A 24,129-nucleotide genomic window follows, 5' to 3' on the forward strand; every position below is an offset into this window, starting at 1 on the left:
TTCTCATCTATCTAGACACCAACTGACTTAGAATGCCAGCTCAGATAAATACCTGGGTATCTGGCACTATCATTCCACACGCACTACAATAATCTTCAAGCAAAGGTCAAGTCCAGAATAGGCTTTCTCTACCAGAACAAATCTTAATTCACACACAGCACTAAACACACCATGGTCCAAATGACAATAATCCCATCCTGGATTATGGTGATGTCATCTACAATATGGCCCCAAAGTCCACCCTCAATAAACTGGACGTACTTTACCACTCTGCCATAAGCGTTGTCACTAGTGTCCCATTCCAACCCCATCACTGTGACTTATAGTCATTCATTAACTGGCCATCCCTACATGTATGACATAAAACCCACTGGTTCACATTCATTTACAAGTCCCTCCTCGGCAAGGCCTCCCTTTATCTCAGCTTGCTACTAAGACTCCGCACCACCAACACCAACCTGAGATCCAGCAATTACATAAACCTGGCAATCCCCAAGACACTCAGTATCTTTGGTGAAAATGCTTTTCAATTACCTGCTGCTAGAGACTGGACCATGGTTAAAAAAAACACAAACTATGCTCTTTTGGGCCAACTGGTACATTTAAAAACAAACTGTCTGAGATTTTAACTGATAGCTCCATGTGTTTTCCCACTACCTCTTAATTAAATGCTGCACATTACTCAATATCTTACTGACTGGTTTACTGGTTGGACATTGTGTGTACTTTTGACTGTTGTATCTATGATATTGTTTAACCTATGTGTGTGTTATACGTGCTGCTGCGGCTACCGGAGGTCTCGTTGTAAATAAGAATTTGATCTTAATTGACACAGTAGGTGTGGACGTTAGCTAATGACAACTGCTTTGACCACTAGGTATTAGTTCAGCCAACTACTCAGAATGATTTGTACAATCATCAACATTATATGCAATTTATCATGTCAATATCAAACCATAAATCTAAGTTCCCCTCTTTACTGCTGTAATTAAACGGTTCAATTTAAAAATCAGGGGGGAAAGCTTAGGTGATAATGAAAAACGAAGCCTACAATGAATTCACAACTTTCACTGTGTACAATACCAAAACAACACAGTTGGAATCAATTAACTTAGCAACATAGCCTTCCAGTAACAACGTAACAAACATGTAGGAAGCTGACGTTATACTGGAACAAAAAAAAAGTAACAATATTGATGCTGGAATTCTATTAAACCACAATGTAGCCTACGTAGTAGCACATTTACCAAAATAGCAAGATCACATTATCAAGAACAGGCTGTGATATGATTCCAACTGTGAACACGTAGATCGTGCAAGTATTATCATGCGCACATTCACAAATACTGTGTTGCGGTCTTCAGTTTCGTAATATGCACGTACATTTCCAAAGAGCGTAATCTGTCGCTACTATAACTGTATTACTACACCCATTCCCTACCATCCCTAATGCTTTGAAGTGAGCCCTACATTCATTGCATTCATGTCTTGGCCTCTGAGTATGAGCAGCACAGCAGCAGAAACGGATGGGGGAGGGGAGGCAGAAACAAACTCCGTACACACAGCCAGGCCCTTCCGCAGCCGACCGACTGGTACACAACTTTGCAACACTATTTGCCTACTAAAATGTAAGTATCTTAGGTAATGAATGTTCAGAGTTGTTCACGACCAACACCACACCATTTTCCAGAATCGATAAAAGACGCAGCAGAGATAGAACACTCGATCTCGGAATTGACTAGCGCACACACACACAGCAAAGCGATGGCACATATCATCTCCGGCTACCGCAATCCCAAACCATGAGCTGAAAAAAAAGTGCTCTATACTTCACCTGTGAAAACCTACTTGCCGTTTTCGAGTGCATCGGGAATTTTTGCTTGTACAGCTCACTGTGAATCGTGTCATAGATGCGAATAGCAAGAGTTTAAAAATAACAAAGAAAACAGTCCGTTCTCCACCTCTCCATGGCTGTCTCGCACTCCTGTCTGTGTGGTGGTTCAGAAGATGTACAGCGCCACGAGCGTTCAAAAAACATACTGTCGCGGTGTAGAAGAAATGGAATGGGGGGGCCTGAACTGGAGAGAGAGGGATGATGTGCATTCTCTTCAAATATTCTATATTGTAGCTTTCTCTACCCAGGCGACAATATCTTGTTATCACATGTATTGCTGATAATAAAGACAACCTGATCAAACCATCTAAACAAATCAAAAGCCTAGAATGATAACGTTACATCTATACCGTTATTTGGAAATCCTTTGGCAGAAAAGGGTCAACTGAAAACGCTCATATCATGGAAAAAATGTATAAGCGATATTCTTACAGAGATAAACATAACATTTGTAAGGAGCGGAACAATGCCGCATGTAAAAGCAGATGATGTGGCAATAAGAGACAGTAGACCACCTGTCTCTATAGGAATGCTATTTACAATATTTTCACAAGAACTGTTGCCAAGGAACTGTTTTGAGAATATAGATTCAAAAAGGCAAGTAATAATTTAATGTGGTTGTCCTTTCCCCCGTTCTTTTATGTATACGGCTGGCACAGAATAATGAAGAATGGAGTAATTGTGTTCGCCTGCTGCCACTGTACTGTAGTTAGTTCACTTTGAAAATGTCCGTGAAACATCAATATCAACACACAGGGAATATGAACATGGAGTGCAGCTTATCTACCTTGAAGGTCACACAAGAAGAGAGCCAGAGAGAGGTTTATTATCACACATATGTCCACTACATTACAACAGCCAATGAATTATTGTATCTTATCATTTAATTCTATCAGCTCTGCCGGAGTTTACCAAAGAGAAATGCAGGGTGGTATGATAGTACTCTTTAACTCTTCTAGCTCCCTTCTCACAGCTTGTAAAGAGATAGAGATCAAAGGTATGCCTGTGATTGTATTCCTCCACCTGACCAAAGGAGAGAAATGCTTAGACAAAAGTTCACGCAGGGGTCTTTCAACTTGCTATTTGAATCTTTTGCCCCCTTTAAGAAATACACAAGGGAGTAAGAATTAACATTTATTTTTACTGGAATGTATATTTGCAAGGGCAATATGTGTTTTGACTGTGTATTCACACATTGTGTGTTGATCTAGACCTGCAAACTAGCTGCACACACCTGCAAACAATCAGGTCTGTAATCTCAAGGCTTTATTGTACTGAGATCAAAGGCCATTGGAATGCAGAAAGCCATTACTGGTCTTGATGGTTTGATTAGATTAGATCATTCAAAAAGTACAGAGAATGACTGTACATATTTTTCAACTACATTATATTTTAGGGGGGATTTACACCTGAACTGAATGAGCCAACACAAATCTGGCATGTGCAGCCCTTCTAGAATTGGAGGTCCTGGTGTTGTGTAAAATGATCAGAGTAAACATTTTGAGGTATACTTAGTTACAACCAGTGTTGTTGTAACCTGGTTGAGGTTAGATATAACTATGTGCTTCAAGACACATTTTATTAAAGAGATTATCTGTGTATTTTTGTATACTTTTTAGCCAGTAGTTCTGAAAGTATCACTCACGAGCCAAAAGTGGTCCCCGAAAATTGCGTACTATGCAACATATGTGCACAAAGTAATTGCTCTCTCTCTCTCTCCTGTGTCTACTGAGCCTTTGGGCCTGCATTGCAATCTCGTTGGATAATGCTCGGCAGGCCTTTTCCTAGCTGTCACTCAAATGTGAGGGGCTAGAGCTCATTGGATAGAACTCTAATTGGTAGTGGGCTGGCCCACGTGGAGGGGAATGTACAGTTGAAGTCAGAAGTTTACATACACTTAGGTTGGAGTCATTAAAACTAGTTTTTCAACCATTCCACAATTTTCTGGTTAACAAACTATAGTTTTGGTAAGTCGGTTAGGACATCTACTTTGTGCATGACACAAGTAATTTTTCCAACAATTGTTTACAGACAGATTATTTCACTTATAATTCACTGTATCACAATTCCAGTGGGTCAGAAGTTTACATACACTAAGTTGACTGTGCCTTTAAACAACTTGGAAAATTCCAGAAAATTATGTCATGGCTTTAGAAGCTTCTGATAGGCTAATTGACATAATTTGAGTCAATTGGAGGTGTACCTGTGGATGTATTTCAAGCCTACCTTCAAACTCAGTGCCTCTTTGCTTGGCATCATGTGAAAATCAAAAGAAATCAGCCAAGACCTCAGAAAAAAAATTGTAGACCTCCACAAGTCGGGTTCATCCTTGGGAGCAATTTACAAATGCCTGAAGGTACCACGTTCATCTGTACAAACAATAGTACGCAAGTATAAACACCATGGGACCACGAAGCCGTCATACAGCTCAGGAAGGAGACGCATTCTGTCTCCTAGAGATGAACGTTCTTTGGTGTGAAAAGTGCAAATCAATCCCAGAACAACAGCAAAGGACCTTGTGAAGATTCTGGAGGAAACCGGTACAAAAGTATCTATATCCACAATAAAACGAGTCCTATAGCGACATAACCTGAAAGGCCGCTCAGCAAGGAAGAAGCCACTGCTCCAAAACCGCCATAAAAAAGCCAGCCTACGGTTTGCAACTGCACATGAGGACAAAGATCATACTTTTTGGAGAAATGTCCTCTGGTCCGATGAAACAAAAATAGAACTGTTTGGCCATAATGACCATCCTTATGTTTGGAGGAAAAAGGGGGAGGCTTGCAAGCCAAAGAACACCATCCCAACCATGAAGCACAGGGGTGGCAGCATCATGTTGTGGGGGTGCTTTGCTGCAGGAGGGACTGGTGCACTTCACAAAATAGATGGCATCATGAGGACGGAAAATTATGTGGATATATTGAAGCAACATCTCAAGACATCAGTCAGGAAGTTAAATCTTGGTCGTAAATGGGTCTTCCAAATGGACAATGACCCCAAGCATACTTTCAAAATGGCTTAAGGACAACAAAGTCAAGGTATTGGAGTGGCCATCACAAAGCCCTGACCTCAAGCCTATAGAAAATGTGTGGGCAGTACTGAAAAAGCGTGTGCGAGCAAGAAGGCCTACAAACCTGACTCAGTTACACCAGCTCTGTCAGGAGGAATGGGTCAAAATTCACCCAACTTATTGTGGGAAGCTTGTGGAAGGCTACCCGAAATGTTTGACCCAAGTTAAACAATTTAAAGGCAATGCTACCAAATACTAATTGAGTGTATGTAAACTTCTGACCCACTGGGAATGTGATGAAAGAAATAAAAGCGGAAATAAATCACCCTCTACTATTATTCTGACATTTCACATTCTTAAAATAAAGTGGTGATCCTAACTGAGCTAAGACAGGGACTTTTTACTCAGATTAAATGTCAGGAACTGTGAAACGGAGGTGAAATGTATTTGGATAAGGTGTATGTACATTTTTGACTTCAACTGTAATTTCTATTCAATTAATGACACATTTGTCAACCAAAAATAATTATTTGGGGGGAAAAAATTCTCATTGGTCTGAATTTTTGTGTGCACTAACAAAATACAAAATGTGGTTTGACCTTGCTCAGGCTATTTGCTGGAATTTTTCAAGTTATCTTTTCTTGTTCATAAACTCTTTCACCTCCAAAGGCAATTTTTTTTTACAAACAGGTGTGTGTCATGTACTGTAAATTATCTACTTTATATGATTGGCCTGGAGCCATCTTCTTCTGAGAATTCAGTGACCTCATCCTTTTTTTCGTTGACTCTTCTTATCAGGTCAATACATTTTTTATTGTTTTTTAAAGTAAGATGGACAAATACGAAAGACTCTGAGAAATAAGTCGTATGAAGGGTCAATTCTTGTTACATTCTTTTGAGTCTTGTCTTTGAAGTGCAGATTTTATGCCACCATGGTATGCTTCAATGTACACCACTGTGCAATACAAATAAGATAAGGGTGATTCCGTGGGAAGGTCAACCTGAACATGTACAAATAAAGTTAGTCATTTCCAAATGAAACCACTTGATAATTATTCTATATGTTGGAGTTCAAGCTTTATTTGACCAGTTTATGTAGGAAATTTGGACCATTACAGAGTAGGCTGCCATGTCTCAAAAAAGGTTTTTCAGAAAGGGCTCACAGAGCTTGTTTTTCCACCCACAGCTGTCCTCCAGTGTTAGTTCTGAAGATGTTAATGAAGCAATACAGGCCAAAGTTTTGTTTCATTTTCTACTATCTTATAAAGATAGTGGGGTGACTGGAACAGACAATGTAACATCTATCCAGGAAACGTTTTTGTAAAATATGCACCTTACATTGGATCATCTTGAAACTTTCTCCGTAAAGCCAACTTTCAACAAGGTTTCATATGGTCTATAATTGGTTTCTTACATTTCATTATGAGTATCCTTTTTCAGCGCAATGATATCCTTAACATCCATAACGGTTGTGTATGGGATGGATATTGATGTATCATATCTTAGCTTCAGAAGCTTTTGAATTCACCCCATTATGACTGCTTGTTCTGAGAAGTATTCTTCAGACTTGCCCTGAAGTAATTGTTGATATCTTGAAAATGATGGGTTCTAGATAAGATTCTCTTGGAAAATATATTCTGATTACTCATACAATGAATGCAGTGCTGTTTTTTAGATAGAAAGATGAGAAGAGTGTATCAACAATTTGTTTATTACAAAAACAGCTTATATTTGTATCAACATTCAACGGGACTGTATTGCTTCATTAACATCTCATCTTCATAACTAACACTGGAGGAAAGCTGTATATGTTTAAAGATTTTTTTTAAAGGTGGTGCCTGGCATTCTATTCAGGCTGCCTGTAGTTATGTTTGTTTTTTATTATTATTTTTGTTATATTTTTTTACCCCTTTTTTGTGATATCCAGTTGGTAGATACAGTCTTGTCCCATCGCTGCAACTCCTGTACGGACTCGGGAGAGGCGAAGGTTGAGAGCGGTGCGTCCTCTGAAACACAACCCAGCCAAGCCGCACTGCTTCTTGACACAATGCTCGCTTAACCCGGAAGCCAGCCACACCGTACAGCTGGCAACCGTGTCAGCGTGCATTGGGCCCGGCCCGCAACAGGAGTCGCTAGAGTGCGATGGGGCAAGGACAACCCGGCCGGTCTAACCCAGCATTGTTGTGGGTTAGATTTGTGCGCCACCTCATGGGTCTCCCAGTCGCGGCCGGCTGCGACACAGCCTGGGATCAAGCCAGGATCTGTAGTGACACAGCTAGCACTGCGATGCAGTGCCTTAGACCACTGTGCCACTCGGGATGCACAGCATCAGTCTCCCCAAAAAAGATGTCCATTTAATTTAACATCCATAACACTTCTTATTAACTTTATTTCTCCAACATGCCAATATTTAGAAGTCCACTTTTAGGGAATGTACACTCACCCAAAGGGGTACTATATACACACATGAAACGTTTCATTTATATTTTGTTTGTCCCTTCTGTGAGACATTAAAGTTGTGATTTTTCATGCAAATATAATTTCCATCATGCTGTAATCAGCCATAAACAATGAGGACAAGTTGTAAACTACAGTGACATACATTTCTTTAAGTCAGAACTTTCTCTCTCCTCCTATAGAGAATTGCCTCTGTGAAGATTTCCTGACGAAGCAGTTGCATTCAAGTGCACTATTATTCAACCGTTGTAGCCACAAGGGCACACAGCATGCCAGAGGTCTCAAATGACACAGCATGGCTGACTAGAGGAATTGTCTGTCAACAGAGTGACTTGGAGTGCAGTGCCCCTGCACTAATCACACCTCCTCTATGACACATGTACATGTATTCATTATGTAAGGGATAAGAGGCTATGCATTCTATGGAAACTAATGAACGACACACTGGCGGAGTGGAACTGACCTTCCACGGAGTTGCATTATTTTCCAGAGAACGCATAGAGCAACAAGTTGATTGTCCCTTTTATACCATGGCTGTAATTGAACACACTGGCCACTAGACGTGTTCATTTGCTGCTCGAAATGTGTTTAACATCCACTGAAGTAGCTAGCAAGTCTACTAGATGGTAACCAAACAGTCTTCCTAGTTTAGCTAACCAAACCATCAGTCCTAGCTTTCTATTACGAAAATCAAATTGAACAATGCCATTAATGTTTTCAATTCACTTTTGTTTTCAAAATTCTACCGTGCGCCATAGGGAAATAATGCACACTCTAGAATGCCCTTCAAGCCAATCAGAAACAAGTATTCAAACATTGCCATGGTATAAGCATTTATTATCTGGAGTGTCTACATGGAGTGTCTACATATGACTGCACAACAAGCAGTGTGCGGTGTGTATAACATTTCCAAGAAATATGTTCAGAAGAGATACAGAAAGAGCAGCAGAGTGGTGTGCTAGTAAAAGGATGCTCTATTCTCTCGGTGAAGAAAACCATTTGAAAGACCCCACCTAACCATGGGCTATTCTATATGATGATGATGAAGAGAGGAGGACATGCGGCACTGTTCACAGCCATACGGTATCTGCCTGACATCTGTGTCTCATTATAAACAAGAGCTCAAGTCTTAGGCTGCAGGCCCACGTGACTGAAGACATAACATAATGAATAGGCTCCATATTGAAAAGTGCCACAAGTTCTGAAATAAAATAATGAAATATTTCTTAATTATGTAAAGCAGCATGCCTTACCTTTAGTAAAATGTTACTCCATTGTTTAATGGATTTCTCTCCTCCAATTTGACACCCATTTGCTGAGGCTCCCATTGCAATCTCATTGGATAAATCAGGTGCCAGTAAAGACAACATCTCTCTCAATACTAGCAAAATGAAGGTGCCTGCCCATGGAGAATCTTGCCATACCAGGATGTATTTTTTATCCATTCGGTTCTGAAACAGAGGAACAAGAAAACATTTGGTTGCATTATCACCAAATATAAAATATGTTCAATTTGACAACAATGCTCCGAGGATGTGAAATGCTAATGAAGATTTTACTTGTGCTTTTATTTTTCAAAGTTTTGACACCTCACTCAAATAGAAATTGAAGAAATGCATAAACATCAAATGAATTTATGACATTATTTAGAGAATAAACCAGCATCTCAAAATAATATCTAAAACCTGCCAGAAACAGCACCCTGAACGAGACGTACTGCTGTACCCCTTTTTAACTCAAGACTGTGTTTATTTCAATATTTGTCAGCTATGTAGCACTGTCATCCAGATAAGGGGCTATTTCAACATTACCATAACCTGGTGAATAATAACACAAGGTCTGTAGCAGTGTTCCCCAATTGAGTGGAAACGACAGAGCAGATCTCCCATCAGATGCCATCAGCAGCTGCACACCCAGCCCTCTCTCTGTCCTTCCTGGGCCCTGGATTTGATCGCTGGGCCCCCCACGGCGAACAAACCCCAGGGCTCCAGGAGTCCAGGGAATACCAATTCAGCTCAACACCAGCTGACCAGCAAGAGAAACGATTTACACAGATTAAGGAAATACCTTTGCAATTCTGGTCAGTCTTGCATAAAGTATTACGTAAAGCCATTGAAGCTGCCTTCAAATAATCGTTAACCCTAACATGAATTTTGTTTGGCTTGTGGCACGTTCATTTTACATTATATCGATGTCTGCACATAACTTATGGACATCATGTTCCCCCCCATAGAGCAAACTATTAGAATCATTTGACAGCTGTGTTCGGCAGTTTTCCTCTAGTATGATGTGTAGGGATTGCGACTGGCAGCTGTAGATGCCAATCAGCTACCTGTTGATTGGCCTTGGGACTGATTGACAAATGACATGACAGGTGCAGGCTGCTAGTACCTACAAGGCAGCTGACAAGCTAGTAAGGGGTGGGTGTGTTATTGACAGTAAGGGCTGTCTTCTGTCCTGCCCTCAAGGCAGAGCTGCCCTCAGAACAAGTTTGAATAAGGAAAACTCCACTGAGTGTGTAATCACAAGTGTAACCGGCATCAGTCTAACTTTTCTGACCAATGCCAATTCCTCAGCAGCAAAGGTACAGTGAAGGTCCAACAAACCGTTGTGTTATACGAAATCACATTTGCTTTGCAGGTATGGCAAATCTTGTTACCTGCCTTACAAGGTTTGGTTGGAATATACAGTTGATATGCAAGTGAAAGCACAGTGCAGTAACAAAAATAAAGATGGGGTACACATCAAGTTTGGGGTGGCAAGAGATTTTTTACGTACCACCATTACCATATACTTAGGGAGTTTAATGGTCTCTCCTTGACCTTTAAAATCATGACACCATGTCACAGTCTATCTGTCTCAAGTGATATTAACTAGCTTTCAAGGGCATCCCTGATCATAAACCCAGCTAAGGAACAGAATGGTACGTGACACAGCACATGTCACGGTGACAGCCTCGTAAAGGTGTAGGGCTCTATTTTCGGCTGCCGTTAACCCAGCACAATTCTCAAATGCACAATATTGTGCAATTTCAACCTCTTAAAGCAGGCACCCTGCTCTTTTCAAACCATTGCGCCTGGGTCGGTAATTTACCTGTCTTATATCAGCTCGCTTACGCTGAGGTGGGAGGGGCGGAAATATTTGAGGTGTGTCCTTAAAAACGTGCACTAAAGTGCCAATTTCAGGCAGCGCTGTGGGGATATTAAAGACAGACCAAAAGCTGGTCTTAGCAGTAGGGCAGTTGTCTGTGGCATGGAATTAGCCTGCGGAGGCACCCGGTATCCTTATCAGTAGAATAGCATTTCACCAATGTTATATTAAAATAACACTTTTGGGAGCAGTTTTTGGATAATATTTATGTCCAGCTCCCTTAAAAAAAACTTTAGACACGTGCGATGCCCATTGAATGAACGATGTCAGTAAGCCTATTTAGAAACATCAAGTAGTTATGTGTAGGAAGCCTATTTAGAAACATCAAGTTGTGATGTGTAGGAAGCCTATTTAGAAACATCAAGTAGTGATGTGTAGGAAGCCTATTTAGAAACATCACGTAGTTATGTTTAGGAAGCCTATTTAGAAACATCAAGTAGTTATGTTTAGGAAGCCTATTTAGAAACATCAAGTAGTGATGTGTAGGAAGCCTATTTAGAAACATCAAGTAGTTATGTTTAGGAAGCCTATTTAGAAACATCAAGTTGTGATGTGTAGGAAGCCTATTTAGAAACATCAAGTTGTGATGTGTAGGAAGCCTATTTAGAAACATCAAGTAGTGATGTGTAGGAAGCCTATTTAGAAACATCAAGTTGTTATGTTTAGGAAGCCTATTTAGAAACATCAAGTTGTGATGTGTAGGAAGCCTATTTAGAAACATCAAGTAGTTATGTTTAGGAAGCCTATTTAGAAACATCAAGTTGTGATGTGTAGGAAGCCTATTTAGAAACATCAAGTAGTGATGTGTAGGAAGCCTATTTAGAAACATCAAGTTGTTATTTGTAGGAAGCCTATTTAGAAACATCAAGTTGTTATGTGTAGGAAGCCTATTTAGAAACATCAAGTAGTGATGTGTAGGAAGCCTATTTAGAAACATCAAGTTGTTATGTGTAGGAAGCCTATTTACAAAAAAAGTAGTTAAAAAATCTGCTTGTTTCTCGTTAATCATTTAGTTGAATTCTGATTGTTGTCCGTGGTGCTGAATCCGCTATTCTATTCATATTTGCATAGTCTGGTAACCCCGACCCTAGGTGGATACATTGTGGGAGGCAACCAACCCCTCTGCCTATAGGTAGACTAATATTTGACTGTGTGTTTGTTTGTTTACCTGTAAAATTCTTCACATGGCAAAGTTACCATACAGGCCATATCACTGCGAAGGTAGGCTAATCTTATTATAACATTTGGTAGGCAATGTCTATTGTTCGGATATGCAATGAAATTTAGGCTAAAGGCTACTGAAATTTGAATGCAACATTCCCATGTTGAAGGACATCACCCTTTTTAAAAGGCATATGAAAATTTGGATGCATAAACATTTGTCATAACTAGGACTATTATAGTGTTACTACCCTATGTTATTATACTCTATGCTATTTAATAAACTAGTAGTCCTATCTTTCAGATAGGACGAACATCCATTTTCTACCGCCGGAGTTTATGACAACAGAACACCAAACACCGTAAAGACACAATTTAAAGCAACCACAAAAAGCTTCGGAGCAGTTTTTCATTGGCAAGTGAGTGGTCAAGCCCTCGTAACACCTACAACTTGCGCCCATAATTCCCACTGTCAAAATAGCAAAAATATTTCTGACACACCCACAACTTGAGTGCACTTAGATTTATGTTAGAGGTTAGTTTGTTAAAATAGATCCCAGGGTGTACAATGAAGTCATCCACTGCAGCGTATTATTATCTAACAAAATAAAACACCTTCATTAACCAAGCACTTGCTCTCGCTTTCTTATTGACACCATGCCATCCGACTGTCTCCACTTGTAAATAATGAGGTCGTTTCCTTTATAAGTATTCACAAAAGTTCACATAACAATATTACACATTATTCTCATAAGTATAATTGGAAAAATGGAGCCTTTTGGTGCTTGTAATATAATCACTTTGAGATCAACAAACAGTTAAATGATCAACAAATCCTATCATTGCATGTTGCAGAGCTAGAGAATAGCATGAGTAAGGTGGTCAGGACATCAGATACAATGTTCAGGGTGGTAATCCCAACCCTATCATACCCTCTACGTTACACATTAACCTGACATCATTACATCATGGTGGTAGTTAACTCCTAAAACAGGGACATATACTATACATAAGAAGGATTTCCTTTTGAATGCCTTTGTTAAACTATGTCTCAAATGTTGATGATTTTTCTGTACACGTGAAACAATACTAAGTGATGCAATACAGAGGAACATATCTTGGTTTCAGCTATGCTTAAATTTGTCTTCCTCTCTGAATTATCAGGAGACAAACCCTTGGGTACAATAATGCAATGTTTATATTATACCCATGGATGATTCCTTCAATTCATTGTAACGGTCCAAGTAATATGTATTATCTGTTGGTATAGTATCAACATATTGAATGCATGCGGTGTGGAAAGTGCAAGGTTTACAAAGTTGCTGTGCTGTGCATGCAAAATACCATACTGCTTTATTGCAAGAGAATATTAATGGACAATTAATCATCCTACTGCTTTACCGTCAACATAGTACGTGTTATGAATTGAGTTATAATTTAACATGAGGCCTTTTAGCATTAGTGGTAAAATAAAACTTGGGATTCAATCAGACCTGACATAGAATTGTGTTGTTTTCTTTCTGCACCAAAGACTACAAGTCTTGTTTTGAAAATGGTAAACATTTACCTGCGGGGGACTACCTAGTGTGGAAAAGCATGTTTATGCTACTGCAATGTGAGCTTGATTGAGTTGAGCCCATAGTCAGATATTCACTGAACTGAGATCCATCGTGTTACAAGTGAATAGAACGAACAGGTACACGCAACGGAATACTCCATCTTTATTTGTATCTCGTAGACCAGAAGTCAAAATGTTCATATCTGAATTAACAGCAGCTTAAACATTTGCCACCTATGGGCTCTGGCGGACTTGATTTCCTGTGCTGCAATTCACAGCTGCCGAAGATGATAAGGTAACCTAAACCAGGCCTCTAGGTGTCTTTCATGTTCTCCATTGTCTGTGGCCCAGCCATCTGCTCACCTACAGCAGATGAAAATGCTTCTACAGGGATCCCTCCAGTGAGTTATATCACACAAGAATGGAGCCTGGGCCAGGCCACGCAGGGAATTCATGCACTGTCTTAAACCGTGATGACATGAAATGAGCTTTCTGCATAGCAAGTGGTATTTCAATTTCATCTCCTCCTCCTCTCCTTAAGATTGCTTAGCTTCTCATTTTCCAGACACATTTCCTGTAAATCCAAAATAAGTCTCAGGGCTCTCCCACGGGCCTGCCCATTTTATCTCATTTGCACATCTGAGAGCTGTGTTTGCTTAAAGACAGTAAAGTCTCATTGGTGAGGGGGGAAAAACGACCAATGTGCAAGTTCGAACGTGACAATGTTAAAGGTCACATCCCAGAATATCAGCTCATGAAATGGAATGAAGCAACAACAGGCATGCCTTTCTTTTGCAATTTCACTCCTTTTTGGGATAATTTACTGACTGCGGAGTTATTTCTCTAAATGACTTCAGTATGTGACACATTATTCACTGCTGTAGAAATGTGGATAGTATTGAGAATGGGATCTGTAGTTACATGATGCTTGCCAACCCAACATGCTATATACCACTTTGCCAAAAGTCCAGACACATAAACTCCTATTTTGTGTATGGCATTTATGACCCAGTTTAGGATACTGCGCACATGTACTTTACACTTAAGCCTACTTACTTGATTCATTGCTTTTTATTTCAGAGTTTCTAACTTCCTTTGAGGACATGCTGGACAATCACTCCTACATCCTAATCAGCAGGAACGAAGACAAAAGACATTCCGATCTCTCAGCTGTATGTCACTAATTCATGTACCCATTCAAAATGCTCAAGTTCTGTTCCAACTATTTCAGTGGCCGTGACTGAATAATATGCGGCTCAAGCTTTCAATAAACAGGCAATGACAGCCATAACGGCCGATTGAGATTGAGAGGGAACAGTAATGAGACCTGCAGATGTTCCTTTGACTTCCTTTCATACTGCCCTGGAGAACCACTGTTGGCTGTAGAGAGATCTTTCAAAATAGGCATCGACTCAATACTACTGTAAATATAGTAATTGCCACCATTCTAGCTCCACTACGAACAGTTTTAAGATGCAGAGATGGATGGACGAAGCATACATACAATGCATACACCGTCATTTTTCTTAATAAACATGAATAAATCCTTAATTTCACATTTGTTACTTGATGTGATTAATTTGTTTGCATTATCGTTGGACTGAATTAGGATAAACCAAGATAAATAATGTGGTTTTGAGGTTAAAATACAGACAATGAAAACAAATGACGAAGAATTAAAAATCACCTTCATCAGAATGTTTTGTGTTTCCTCTCCTCCGTGACAGGATAAAAAATGATTGCAATCAACAACAAAAAATCTGCAATCATCTAATTGAATGATGCAAGCTTCCTTTCATAGAATAATCGTAACAACTTAATACATCCCCAGATCTTCTTTTCTATTGCCTTTTGTTCCAGCTGCCAATGTGGATTTTCACTCCCTTGTAGGCCTTGCTTGAAATAGGCTTATCTCTGGTGAGGCCTCTTCACTTGACAATAGCCCATCTATACATTAAAATGAATGCTCTACTTCTTTGTACACACAAGGCGGTATCATGTTTCAAAACCAGTAGTTTTCAAGTCACTCACAAAAAAATGTAGTTTGCATAAGAACAAAAGCAATAAAAAAGATGTATTTGTCTCAAGGTTCTCATTAAAAAACTATGAACAAGACTCAATGAAATTAAACACGGACAAATGTTTTCAGCGGCTGAGGGTATTTTTCAGCTGCGGATACTTTGAACCACAGTGCAAGCTTTGGTCAAGAATAATTAAGTTACTTGAATAGAAGGGACTTAAAAGAAAGAGTGTCTCTTTGGTGTATTGATATGCTGTTCTTTTTAGTGCTTGAACGTCTTAAAAGAGCAATACGTGAAAGACTGTCAGAAAATGTATTCTGGAGTCCTGCTGATGTTCTTTGTCATTGCTGAATATATCGTGACTAACAAACCCAAGAGTGGATTAGGCACAGAGGATTAAACGATTTGCCGTCTTGAGTTTATATTACTACTTATAGTTTCTACTCTTCGAAACATGCATATAATATAACTACATATTCAGGCTGCTTTATGTTTGTTATGGAATGGAACCCTGAAGTGACATGCAGCGGTGGCCATGCACCCAATGGCGAAAGTCCTCTGATCATAGAAGATCTGTTGGGTTGGACAAATGCACATGAAATTAGGCATGAAAGCTTGTCATTATGCCCAGTATTTTGGGCTTGGGATGCACTTCAAGCAGTCAAAACAATTGATGTGCTCTGCCTTGGCAAACAAGGAGGCCCGTGACAGTAGCAAGATCATCTGGGAAAGAAAAAACGGAAACTGTTTCGAAATGACAAAGAAATGGAGCGATAAACAATGCAAAAGCAGCCATCGCTCTCAAAGGTTCAAAGCTGTGCAGACAGCATAACTACCACCTCCCATTTGAATTTACCTTGTTACACGATGCTTGTTTTTGTTCTGCTGAAATGCAGACTGCTCCGATTGTCTTGCTATGGATCACGTCCCGCGCTACGCAGTCTGCGGTATGCGGAGCCGCCATCTTTAATCACGACTGAGTTCATCTGTCGATGGTTCTTTCCTTTCTCCCCTCTCTTACTCTGTTCTTGTCTCTCCGTCCGGGCCCCCTCTGCGATTGTTGTGGGTGTTCTTCTTTTCTGACTGACATCAAACCGCCATATCGACAGGCTCATGTGCCGCCTGGTAGGGGGGCAGCTCAAAACCAGCAGCATTGGCCGCTCTCCTTTACCTCGCCGCACATTCACTGACCACATTTCTAGTTTTTCTCCCAAAAAATAGCGATTCCAAACAAAAATTAATCTCAGCACCGAGGCCTTTGATGTGTGGAAGGCCGAATTCAAAGCTCCTCAATAGGGTCTGTTGAATACATCTTTCTGTCAGATGTTCCGAGTAATGAGATTTAGAGGACTTTGATTGATCTAGGCCAATTTGTTGTCACCCGTACAGTCTCAGTCACATATTTTACGGATAACTAAGGTATTAGAGACACAAACGCTTGATCCAACCATACCGACTTTGTTGTTCTTCCGTTCTTCCGATGTACGAAAATCGAGAGCAAAAAACCATATCGTAAGTAAACAAGGGCTCAGCTGGAGTTCTATGATCGCGCCATTTGAAACCAAAACAATTCTGAGAGGCCTTTGACTACATTTTTTTTTGCTTTCATCCCGACAATGCTCTTCTTCCATTCTGACACCCCACTCACATGACTCTTTTATGGTCGAAGACTCGATTTGAAGGATAATCTTGTTAACTGTCACAGTTGTTTTTGTTCCGTAAAGTACTTTTTTCGTACAATAACCAGTCAAGTCTCAAAATGGTCGGAGCTCTCACCTGGCTCTCCTGCTGAGTGTGTCGTCGGTTCTGATTTCTCTGGTCCGCCATGACTGGGCGCAGTCGCCTGCTTGCCACTCCAGACTACTTTCTTATACTCATAAACCTGTTTCTGTTTCTTACTAGTGGATTGCTGAAAGATGTGCATCTTTACTTCATGTTGCAGCTTCTTCACTGCAACCCCATTGGAGGATGCGAGGACCAGATGATAGTCTGCAGAATCCTATTGTAACTATAGCAACAGACCCCGCAGGCATGAGTGATTTGCACCTAATTGCTGGGTAAACATTAGAAATAGCCCACTTACTATTAGCAGATATGATCACAGTTTGTGATGAGACTTAGGGGTGACAATTACAAAAATGAAAGTGGCTTTGAACAAACAAAGCTGAACGGAGTCCCCTTCCGCAATCCAGTCTGGTTTTATCCAGTCTGTTTAAAAAATAAACTCTCTAGCCATGGAGAGTGGTGGAAATAGCTGTGCTTTGTTATAAAACCTGAAGTTTGGTTATTTTTAGATCAAAGCTAGCATGTGTTTAATGGATAGGGAAGATTGCGAAATGCCACAAAACACACAACAGCCACTGAGAAGAGGTATAAGCAGATGAGAGTAGTGAAAAGAACATTGGGGAAAAGGGGGAGAGATGATTATTGCCTTTGTTGTATAGCGTTATCAGCTGCTTACCTTTCATATGAATTTCACACTTGCTTGTCTTGTAGCAGCCAGGGTCAGATTCAACAAACCCTTCCCACAATGACCGATTTTCCATTCACACTACCCCAACGAACATCCATGGCTGCCACTTGCATTTGCCTTGATTGCGCCACACTAAAACAAATTTTACTTTCAGATTTTCGCTTGATTTCAGTGGTTCTCTTTTCGCTCCTTTGGGCACATTGGCCAGCATCTGTAATAGAAACAAGAGAAACTACAAAACTCAAAGACATGTAACTCTTAAAAAGAAGAGAGCACCACAGGACAAACAGCTGGCCAGTGGTATCAAGGAGAGCCGGGATTCATGTTTGGGAGGGGTGAGATGTTGGAGCAGTCAAGTCCTGGCTTGGGGAGTAAGATTTGATTTACCTCGCTCTTCATCGAAGATGAGTTGTAAGTTGTCATGGACACAAGGATTTATTTTGTCTTATTTGTTTCTTATCCTGCAGATTCTCTCTAACACTCCCCCAGCGGAACGCAGACCTACAGAGAGGAAATATTCACGGAGAGGAAATTTGATCGAAAGTTTTGCCTGCCATTTTTTGTATTTTTACCTGAACAGATGGATTAGAGAAGAAAAGAAATCTAGATCTAAAGTACAGTCTACAAATCTTTCATTTGGTGGAAGTGACTATTATAGTACTGTAGATGCACATTTTACAAAATAGTCTGTGTGTGCATGGGTGTGTTAGGAACATATTGTCCCCTCTATATTGTGTTTGATTTTGTTCGTATTGCCACCTCCCAGCATTCTCTGCACATTCTCTGACTATGACGTCCTCACTACATCAGAGAGACTCGTCAAACAGATACACTACCACAAAAATACAAAGCAAACATTACCCCGCCATGTACACAAATGAAGACATCTGAATTGTATGACCACAGAGACAAACACTCAAAGACCTCAGTTTGGACAAAATTAACTACAAGTGCTACGACTTCTGGCCACACAAGTGTTTTATATTGTACTCTGTGCGTGTATCAGGTAATATTCCATCGTGGTGGATTTCTCATTTGAAGCCGACTGTGTTTTCATGGACACACTCACTCCCATATTTCCCCTCATGAACGGAAAAACAAGCCCTGCTTATCAAAGAGCAGTTTGGCCAGTGTGTCTATAACAAGGAGCAATGCATTATTAAAAAGATAGCCACATTAAATATTGTCTTATTCTCAGAGGCTCAGAGGCAGAAAGTGAGTTTCTTGGTGTTTCATCACATGAATAAAAATGCCTCATAACGATGTAATTTCAGGCTAAGAAATAGCTCTCAGGGTTTACAACTGAATTGATTTACGATTCTGTTTACGGATATACGGAGCTGTTCTGTGCACAAAATCAATGCTGTATGACATTACAAACTCCATACTATTTTAGTTTCAGGGATACAATTTCTTGTCATAAAGATTCAAACACGAGCGCAGGCACCATTGTTTCAGTCTCATTTCAAATGTTCCCCTACATTCTCCATGCCTCAAATACCTGTTCTTTACTATAAAGACTAGATGTTCTGCGGCCTTTGTTCTTCATCCATAATGGGAAGTAAAGCCCAGTTAAAGTCACTGAACAAAATCCTATCAACAGAAGTGCAATGGACAATGGATATGGCTGGTAATGACTGCTAGAAGGATGAATGTCCTCCTGTGTGGATCAGAATGTCCAAGGCCAGAGCCTCATTTTCTGTACCAGTTGAGCTCTGGGCAGAACCTTGAGCTCTGGCTACTGGAGAGTGTGATATATTCTGGATGTTATAGGCGTATGTGCTTGGCATTTATAATACGGGCCTGGCAGAGCAGAAAAGTAAGAATAACCTAACTTGTGTGTTGCTGTGTTGGTTGATTCTAGCCACTGGGCACACACTGGTTGAATCAACGTTGTTTCCGTGTCATGTCAATGAAATTACGTTGAACCAACGTGGAATAGATGTTGACTGAGGGTCCTGTGTGGCTCAGTTGGTAAAGCATGGAGCTTGTAACACCAGGGTTGTGGGTTTGATTCCCATAGGGGACCAGTACAAAAATGTGTGTAGTCACTCTGGATAAGAATGACTCAAATGTATTGGTGTCTGTGGGGAGTCACTACTGTATACAATAAGATCCATCCTCATTATACAAGTGACTTTCTTATACCGAATTTGGTTAGTGATCTACAGATTTGTTACCAATTTTAATTGTTTTAACAATAGTATTTTTTAGCTCAAGGATCCTCGTTTAGGCCTCAGAAATGCTTTGGGTTGTGGTTGATGATTATTGTAATCCACAAATTCCATAACTTTCCACGCTTCATCACTTTATACCCTATATTTATAGCTTTCACAATTCCTGTGAACCAACAAATAATCTCCTACTATTGGTGTTGTTTCCACCTCATTTCACTAACTGGGCAGCCCTGCACCTATCAGCATCCCCAGACTACAGAACATGGAACCCTGAGATAAACCACGCACAATGAAATTCCACCAATGATCAGCAGGGGACAAAGTAGCCAGCAGCTGCAGTCATTTTTAATCTCAACCTACAATTCAGTCAGAAACAAAACAATGAGCAACGGAAACAAACAATAGACACCCTCCACAACTAATCTTGACTGACACATTCTGTATGTCATAGACACTATGGCAGGAGCAGAGCTCATTCAAACCATTTGTGTGCTGAACATTGCATCATGACATATTGCATTTCCATTGTCCTTCTCAAATCACTCTGCTTATGTTTCTTCCGAAACAATTACAACTATTTGGGACTTCATTAGCTGTGGTGGAAGTTCTATTGATATTGGCCATGCCTGTGCCGTGATGTAGCAAGCAAAGACAAACTAAACACAACTCATCTTTTTCATTGTGTGCGTTTAGATTTCGTTTTTGTTTTAAATATGGCTCAGTATAGTTGCTTGCTATACTTACTAAGCATAAAAGGTAACACTAGTGTAATAAAGACATTGTTAGCACCAGCAAACCTCAAGAATAGTTTAACATAAAACAGAGCAAGCTTTTGTTCGTCTCTAGGTACTGATGATTAGGGATAAGCAGGTCAAGGTTTCATCCACAACATCTGTTGGTTTTCAACACTGCCTCATTCCCAATGGTAATGAGTCTTATTCATTTTGGAAAGCCTTTGAAACAACCCCTAGGATATCTGATCAAATGAAAGCCCTAAGGCAAGCATTTCTCTCTGAGGTTTCGGGGAAGAAGAAGATAGTGAGAGCTCCACCAGCCTCATGCATATTATATCACTAAATGTAGAGGCAATACAAATGTACTGACCTGCCATATCAATACCGTAGAGCAGTTCAACTCCTTTCCTTTTCTGGGGTGCATTTTCACAGACTCAGAAATAACACATACATATATCTGCAGTATTCTAAAATACAGAGTTGTATTTCTATAGCCATATACCCTCAGTAACAATGTAACATTTCCCCCCTAGAACAGGCAATCCAATTTGAATACTGGTCCGTCTGTTCCCAGTGTTCTGCAATTAACAGTCTGAAAATAAGGATACATCTCACGCTTACATTTCCTGTCTCATCCTTCTCCTTCTCCTCTCTCCCCTCCCCCATCACTAGCAGTCTCTCCTTTCTCTCTCTCTCTCTCTCTCTCTTCGCTCTCTTTCTTTCTTTCTCTCTCTCTCTCTCTCTCCTCTCTCCCAAAGGTGTTTGTTTATTCCTCCCTCCAGGCTGTAGGACTGAAGCCCACTCCCACTGTCAAAGAACCCATCAACGGAGAAGATTAAAGGACCCAGTAAAACAACTGGTGTAACTCAGCTGACCAAACCATCTGTGCCTCTAAGAACACATCGGCAACAGCACAGAACACACACTGCCGTTAACAAAACATTTTTTTCGTTACAGATTATATTGCATTTCTGCTTAGACGCCTTGTCGTTTCTGCATTCCTGTTTAGGCCTCAATAAGTATTTTGAGCACTGTTTGGATGGATGAAAATTACAGACGTGTTAGCGTTGGGCCAGTAACCCGGAAAGTCGCTGGTTTGAATACCTTAGCCGACGAGGTGAAACATCTGTCAATGTGCCCTTGAACAAGGCATTCAAGGGCGCCGTAATACTATGGCTGACCTTGTAAAACAACATATTTCACTGCACCTAAAAAATATATAAATGTTTGGCCAATCGCAATTACATAAATGTCACATTACTAGCTGGGTCATTCTTAAAATGTTGTGACAAATGTGTCCCATGTCTGCAACAAAGAAAACCTGATTGAATATCACATTTTTGAAGGGTAATTTAAATGTAAAAAGCTGTTTGAATAATAATTTTAATTGAACTGTTTATTGCATAAATTGTGTGTGTGTGTGTGTGTGTGTGTGTGTGTGTGTGTGTGTGTGTGTGTGTGTGTGTGTGTGTGTGTGTGTGTGTACTCGCTAGCCTTGTGAAGTATTGAAAGACATTGCAGTGTAATAGCCTCCCCTTGTGGTTCATGTAAAACATTTTATTTTCCTCATTCTTTTTTTTTACTCACACCAAATGTAACTTCCAAAGTGACAGTTAATTTAAATAGGCCTATGATAAAATACATTATATTTGACATGCATTGGTAGGGGCCCTACAAGCTACTCCCTTTCAAGTGAAATTGTGTTACTTCTGTCTTAAACAAAACATGACCTATTTCCAATTTTAATAGTTTGAGTGTAGAACATACAAAAAAATACATGAACACGGCATAAGCCATGAAAAAATGATTCTAAATTAAACATTTTCAGTGGAATTTAACTGCACAGGGCCGCCACGAGTTCGCTGTGTAACATGTACGTCTACATGAGATATGGAACACTCTTTCATGCGCTAACCAGCGCAGGCGCGGTGGCCAAGTGGTAAGGCGTCGGTCTCGTAAACCGAAGATCGCGGGTTCGAACCCCGTCCGTGCCTTTTAGGAGATTATCAATAGCATTTCTGCTAAATAAAAAATCTATGTACCATTACCATACTCGAAATAGAATTTATAATGGAAAGCGTAATTAGCCACAACAACAGTCAAATTTTTGTTGATTTTCACTTCGACTGCATACATGACTCTTGAAACATTGTGTGGGACTACTTTACCATCAATAGGGGGCAGCAAACACTCATGTTTTTAATGCGTCCATACAATCTTTCCTTTACAATGTGTACATAACATTGTAGCTAGAGTGAAATGTGACATATAGGCAGCAACTGCCTAAATTTGTGCTAAATTGCGCAATATATTCATATTTTAAAAGAGACATGGGGACTTTTGCAAGAATTGTACATTAAAACAACGCAATGTTTTGTTTTTGTTACATCCCATTTCATCTGCATTTTCAAACCCTTTCATCATTAGCCTTATTGTGAGAATCTTTTTGGCGCGCGCGGAGCCCTGTTCTGGGCACCATAAACGCACAAAACAGTGTGAAGCTCCATAGATTTAGAGGAATGCATTTCCCAGTTTCAACATTTGTATAATACTTTTAGGAAATTAAAACTCATAATTCCATTTTTCAGTAGGCCTAGCATATGCCAAACTTTCCCCCCCAATAGCTGCAGAAAACTACGCAGGACAACGCCATCTCTGACTCTGATACGACTCCCCTAGAATGTTTTTCTGAATCCCAACAGCCTATAATTAACAACAAAAACAAATATATTTGGATAAATGCCATATTGCTGTTGTCTGTTTTTGAGACTGCATTACCCCCTTCACGGCCTCTCTTACCTCGTGGCGTGACCATGAAGCAATGTTGGAGGCGCTGGTAATCGAGATTTTATTTAAATGCATTGAGTCAAGTCCGCCAGACACTGCTGAGCTCACCACTAGGAGCACGGATACTTAAAGAAACAACAACACATAAAATCAGACAGTCGTTCCTTCCTATCCTGCTGACTGGTCTGATATTATCATGGTAAGTTTAAAGCGATGTTATATCCATGACACACGGAAGATGTTTGGCTTGAGAGGTCGGAGCGGCTGTCATGTCGTCTGTCTACCAGGGCTGGGAGGGCCGGCAGGTGTGAGGGTAATTTGTATTACTGTCACTCCGATTATCTAATAATTATAGGACTTTGTTGTTGATCATTTTGAATAGCACAATGAACGCTAAACTTGTCTGTGAATGTTAAGATAATGCTATTGTGTTGATATTAGGTTTGCATGATTAGTTGTCGTATTAAATGTGCTGTTCTTTTCAGGGGGTGGTCTCTCAGAGTAGCAGACAGATTGTGTCTGAGAGTACCTGAACTCTCTAGGGACCACCAGACACTGTCTGGGACTCAACTAACGCCCAGTGAATTCACTAAATGCACACAAGAGCTGTATATTAAAACATGTTGTTTTACATTCTATACAGAGGGGCATATTGCAGAAATATGATATTAATGTGCATGTTGTACTCCAGTTATTGTACAGGAAAT

At 40.1% G+C, this 24,129-nt stretch overlaps 1 protein-coding gene, 1 long non-coding RNA gene and 1 other non-coding gene across 13 annotated transcripts in view; 2 read left to right on the forward strand and 1 right to left on the reverse strand.

Moving 5' to 3' along the window:
• The window catches only part of LOC129830234 (axin-1-like), a 47,026-nt gene extending 23,505 nt beyond the window's left edge, over window positions 1-23,521 (reverse strand). The window contains exons 1-3 of one of the 11 annotated variants that reach the window (XM_055892677.1): window positions 18,112-18,193; window positions 17,713-17,935; window positions 8,615-8,812 (exon numbers count right to left, since the gene is read on the reverse strand). The gene's annotated coding sequence lies outside the window, so the exon portion shown is untranslated. Of the gene's footprint in view, window positions 1-1,834; window positions 2,020-8,614; window positions 8,813-14,917; window positions 16,033-16,107; window positions 17,285-17,712; window positions 18,039-18,111; window positions 18,194-23,434 lie in introns of those variants that run through there. The other 10 variants (XM_055892685.1, XM_055892659.1, XM_055892668.1 and 7 more) reach the window with 10 other exon arrangements.
• Window positions 1,365-18,921, forward strand: LOC129830279 (uncharacterized). The gene is made up of 2 exons (XR_008755510.1): window positions 1,365-1,628; window positions 18,192-18,921. It is a non-coding gene; the product is annotated as an uncharacterized LOC129830279 (long non-coding RNA).
• trnat-cgu (transfer RNA threonine (anticodon CGU)) lies at window positions 22,558-22,629 on the forward strand. The gene has a single exon. It is a non-coding gene; the product is annotated as a tRNA-Thr (tRNA).
• Window positions 23,522-24,129: the final 608 nt, after the last annotated feature.

Source organism: Salvelinus fontinalis, chromosome 2, assembly GCF_029448725.1.
Source record: "Salvelinus fontinalis isolate EN_2023a chromosome 2, ASM2944872v1, whole genome shotgun sequence".
NCBI lineage: Eukaryota > Metazoa > Chordata > Actinopteri > Salmoniformes > Salmonidae > Salvelinus > Salvelinus fontinalis.